Raw genomic sequence first — 6000 nt, 5'->3', positions numbered from 1 at the left:
TATTGAACAGTAGGGAGCCAAGTGCAAAATAATACAATAAAATTGTAGGAAAAAATATTCTATAAGCACAGAACTATCCCACTAAGTTAAATTTAGAGGAATTTTCCACTAGAATTTAATTCTTCCCTCCCAGCTGTTACAAGTGTATCTTTTGAACGAACCCCATTTTAGGTTTTTAACAGACAATAGTTTTTGGGCTTTGGGGTATGTCATGCAATTGGAATGTTATGGAAAGAATGAGGATTTTTCACATCATCAGGCAAGAAAGTATTGAATCGAAAAGAAATATATCTCACTAGAATCAATTCAAATTCCTAAAGAAATCACTGTCACGCCCAGTTCACACCAAGGGCAGTATAGAAATTAGTAAAGGGAATGAATTGGTTGATGCAGCTTCAAGGGCTCCAACCTGACAACCTCTGAGAGAATGCATGGTTGTAATTCCCTCAACAGACAAAAGCAAATGGCCAAAATTAACAGACCCCAAACCCCTCTGTGAGTCTGCTCAACAGAAGCAAAGCAACACTGGGAAAAATGGGAAGCAAACCAAGATGATGATGGAATACAGACAATGCGAGCAAAACCAATATTTCTAAACATGTGTTTACTGTGCCTAGATGGTTTAATGATAAGATCAGGAGGGACCAAGGGCAATAGCTTATCAGGTACAGAAAGTATTGGCATCATCAGAAATTTATACTGCTCCAAAAAAAAATTTTCAGTAGCTGTCTGACTTGTCAAAAGTTCTCAAGTATCAGACTGAGCTCAGATTTGGAGGTGGAGGGGCAACCATGGGTCTAATTACCTTTCAATGCAGCCTTCCTGACAAGAAAAGCTGATACAGGTGGAGAAGTAAAGTTGTTATTGAAGGGGATTATACCTAGATAGGGGGTTCTCTTTGAGTTGAATATTTTGCAGCAATTACAATCAATCAACTATTCAAATCACTAAGAATATAGAGAAATTCACATACACCTTATAGCTTCTTTTTCAAAAGATGTGTGTGCTTTCAATTATAGTCTGTATTTTAATATTGGACTGCAAACCTGTCCTTGCAGAGATCCCTTTGCAAGCAAAAATTATTCCTGTTGATCTGATTTGCTATTTCAGTTTGAATTGATGTCCCATTTTTTCCCACAATGCTATTTCTCACCTTTAGTTTATTATTTTAAAAAAAAAAAAAAGGTATTTGTGGTTTCTATCATGCTTGGAGGAAGTGGCATTGCAAAACTAACTATTTGCTTATGTTGAGTCTTCTGTAAAGGAATTTATTTATTAACATATCTACAAAATCAGTGACTACTTTGTAATTGTACCAGTGACATTTGGAGTACATTACCTACTGCACCAGCCACCGAGGTCCTTCTTACAACACGTCCTCCTGCCTGCATCTAACTTGCATTTCTTTGACATATATCACTAAAGCATTCAGGAACAGGACATACCTTTGAACAATACCTTTCACAAGAGAGTCATAATACCTAATGTTAGCACCAAAATTCTACATTACTGTAACACAAATAACTGTGGAACGAAATATGAACTCTGGTTTCGGTTTATCTGTGGGTTTTTTTTTTATTTTTTGTTTTGTCAGGTGTTTCTTCCAGCTTGGTTCCTAGAGAAATGTTAGCTGCAGCTCAAATAATTAAAAAAAATCTTGAGGACTGCTGTGAACTTGCCAAGAACTGTGCTAAATGTAAGGAATGTTTATCATTACACTCTTTCAAGCATGAGACAGAAATTTCTGCTAAAATAAAGCTGGTTGAAGCTGTGATCCCATTTGATCCAGAAAAGCACACCCTAGCATTTTTAGTCTAGTGATATATTCCATCAGAGGTTTTGAGATATTCTTCAACACACAGCACACAGATAATGAATTGTTCATGGGTTCATCTCATAGCAAAAACTGTGCTGATCATCCTCTCCTTTCTCTTCAGAAAGGTACATTTCTTCAGTGTAACCCATATGGCAGGGCTGGATTTCACTCCCCATTCCTGCCTTGATTACACTCCTGCCTGCAGAGAGGCATGCTTTAAACAGGAATTTAAACTATTGCAATGAAATTGATCCTGCTGTATAAGCAAAATTTTAGTGACCTTTCCTTGTCAATGCATAATTTTGACACTATAAGAACTGGTTTTCAATCTATAGCTGGTAAAAGTATTTCAGAAGTAGAAAATAGGGAAAAAAAATCATTGAAGTTTTTAGAGAGGCAATTAATTCCCTGCAGAAACTGCTTTCTGCATTTAAGAAGCTAACTAAAAAATTTTAGTGGTACAAAGTGCTATAGCAGCTGTTCATCAAGGAAGAAATAAACACCACAGCAGCTTCCAAGTGTACCGTCATTACTGTTGCTTCTTCAATCTCTTTTACCAAAAGTTTATACCGAAGCAGCTGTAACAGCAAAGAAGGAGCTTCCATATAACACAAGAGTTATTACACCCTAATAGTATTTGGATGAGAATTAAAAAGATAAGATTTTTCACTGTTATTATATGATAAGATGAGAAAAAAAAAACTAATTATGATTTTGAACTTTATTACCAAGTCTGAATTTTAACTTTTTTTTTTCCCCTTTCTTTCTGTTGGCTTCCTTGATTCTTACCATCTGGGGAATCCAGCTGGAAATCTAGTAGAGCCTAGTTAGCAAAAAGGAGTTGAAGTAGTGGTTGTCAAACACACTTTTAACATTAGCTGGGTATGTAATTGTCACCCTTTCAGAACAGCTATAGTGTTCCTAAACACATGGTTGAGCATTAATAAATTTTTGTCCTATGGTTACATGTGAAAACAAAGGATTAAAAGTGTAAAGAAGTAGTCATGACTTGTAGGGATGCTTCACTCCACAGAAATGGGCATCTATCTAGAGGAAGGTCACCTTCCTAAGTCTTTCTGAAATGCTCATTCTCCACTAATTGCATCCCCTCTGATGTTTTGATCAATGTCAAGGAATTTTTCAGTAAAGATTAACACTCAGAATAGTTCTAGAGGCTTTTGTAGGGGAGTACTTACATACCTGAAACTGAGGCTGCACAGCACCTGACACCTGCTGTGTTCTTGCAGATCTTTATGACTTCAGAGCTACACCCTAAGCATTCCTGCAATATGGAAAGGATACAGTAAAGGGATCAGGTGAGCTCTACCATTCTTTCAGGAAAAATTTATTTATCCTTCTGCAGCTATGTGTCACTGGTGGCCAGTATACAGAAAGATCTATCCACTAACCCCTCAGATTTTGCCATTTCCATTTGTGTGGATTACCATAACCATTAAATGTCCCCAGTCAGTCTGTCTTTTCCTTCTTTATTTCTCAAAGTAAACTAACTGCATCATGAAATGCTGAGACTCTAAGAAAGTAAAACATCAGGCTTTTTTATGTTAAATATTCTTACAGAACACCTACAGGCATTTTTAAAGTATATTGACTCAAATGTTTCATATCTCCTTTCAAAAATGAGTAATATGTTAATATTACTAATATTAATATTGACATATTAATCCTATGTAAAATGTTAATATGGAATCATACTGTTGCATTGCTGAACATGGGACCTGACCAGGTATGTGAATGTCATTTGCAGTACTGATAAAGCCTATCAAATAAACTTAGATTTATTTTATTTAGCCTAAAGTCACTCAGTTTAATGTATTGAGAATCTACTTACTTGCTATGCTGTAAAGACATTACAGATGCCTAGAGGAAAGAAAGCTGGAAACGAGTTTCAGTGATAATGTTATATCTGATTAATGACTGGAATAGTAGATGACTGTTTTTACACATTTGAAAGATTCATAGACAGTTTTTCTTTGCTTGAAGAGTACCAAAGCTGGAAGATTCTTCCTTTCCTCTCTTCCCAACTCATTTTTATCACTGACTGTAATGAAGGATATTGTTCTGTGAAGGGTATGTAGCTGTCCATGATCTACCTGTTCTATGTTATATATTTATGTTGTATTTTAATATCAAATATATTCTTTTCAGAATACTATAAGTGCACATCCATTGTGATAATAGAAGTGCTGTTAGGAAAGCAGTATCTAAAAGTTTGTCTTAGACTAATTTGAAGTTAATTTGTTACTCTATAACAAGTAAATAAGATAATTTCTTTTTTCATAGAGAGATGAAAAGAAAGATGGTGGAAGTTCTTTCTGATTGTTGTGTTATAGCACAGATCTGGAAGGGGCAACTAAAGGGGAAAAGTTCGTCTTGTCTTTGTTTTCAGTCCTTGACTTCTCCAGTGAAATGGAACCAAGACCTTGCTGAAAGCCTGATTGTATTGTCAGGCCAGAGCCAGGGAGGGCAAATGAAGTCAGAACAAAAAAAATAAGATTCTTTCTTCCTCTCTGACCCAGCTTGAACTTGAGCTGAAGTGTTTTTGAAGGTGAAATTAAGAAGATCCTTCATGTGTGTGACAGCATCTTAGATTGAAACCTTATTCAGTTTCTTAAACGAGTTGGGTCCCTGAGGGCTCCTGACTTCTGGGATATCTATGTGAAGTGTGAAAAAGTCATCCCAACTAGGAATAGCCTGAGCTGAAAGACTACAGGACTGTTTTGAGACTCTTCTTCTTGTCTGGACTGCCAGTGCTGGAGTACAACAAGGGTCCTGATACACCAAATGCAGGAATGAATAGAGAAAGATTATACAGATACTGATCCACTAATGCTTACCTAAACCTTGAAAATAGAACTAAACAGTCTGGCAAGTTTTTGCTCTTGCAACACTGTTTTCCAACAGTAAAGGTCTGTATTCTATTACCCAATTGATAATAAACATCTCCTTTCTGTGTTTTTCTTTCTGTTAACAGCTACGCCTTCATTGTGTACAAGATCTCCAACAAACAGATACAGAGCCCAAGTGTTCAAGAAGAAAAGTTTGGCACATCCAAACAAAGGGCTCTGATCTCTGAAGTTCTACAAGAGCATCTCTTCCTGAATCAGCTGCACTTTCAGTGAAGCAAATAAAACTCTTAGAAACATAATAAGAAGGGTGCAAAGTACACTGCTTTCTTTTCCTTGTAAATGATGATTTTGGCATAAGGAACAGACAAATCTGAACACAGTGCAAGTAATAAATCTAATGTTCTGGTCAAGAGCATTTTTATTTGAAATAAGTTTTACTGATATACAGTAGGAATTTTTTGTAAATTGCATATAAATTAAGCAAAAGTGAAATATAGATTCTCATTAAGATTTCAGATTAAAAATTTAAATAAACTTTATAATCAGTAGATTCAGACTAGTACATACCTATGGCATAATCGGACACGTAATCAAAAAGACAAAGGTTTGGCACTTTTTTGGGGTACAGTCAGAGTCACAGACACTTGAGTCTTTTTTTTTTGTACAAGAGGATTAGCAAACAGCTTGCAGGTTTATAATCTCATTATCTTCCATAATAATAAACTTTTCCAATAGTAATTCACATGGTCTGTGATTGTAAGATGAGTGGGAGTGAACATTCAAATAAAGAGATGGGCAGGTTAGTCAGTAAGTGGCCTTTCACTTCTCTAATTTATAGAGTATGTTTTCATAGCTATCTTATTCTTGTTTATGGAAGATAAATAAATGGAAAAAGGGGAAAAAAGAAACACCAAACCCTCTCTCATGAGTTCATGTCTTTAGGATAGTCATATTTTGCAGTAAATAAGGATGAACAGATTTGACTGCATGGAAAAGGTCATCAGTTTTTCTACATAAAAATGCTTTTTGTTTTGCATCCTATTTAGTTGGAAAACGTTTTGATTATTTCTCTGAGAAATTATTCTAATAAGAAAAGGCACAATACATGTGCAAGGCAACAAAATGGAATCATAGAATCATTAAAGTTGGAAAAGATCTCCAAGATCATCAAGTCCAGCCTTTGACCATACACCACCATGTCAACTAAATCACAGCACTAAGTGCCACATACAAAAAGATGTAAAAAAAGGATCAGTGACCTTGAGCAGGTTTGTACCACAGGAGGCAGCTAAGCCATAAACAAAACATGTCAAATGA

The sequence above is a fragment of the Myiozetetes cayanensis genome, unplaced genomic scaffold, assembly GCF_022539395.1.
Source record: "Myiozetetes cayanensis isolate MyiCay16 unplaced genomic scaffold, myiCay2020 scf5-8, whole genome shotgun sequence".
Lineage (NCBI taxonomy): Eukaryota > Metazoa > Chordata > Aves > Passeriformes > Tyrannidae > Myiozetetes > Myiozetetes cayanensis.
This window is presented reverse-complemented; position numbering follows the sequence as displayed.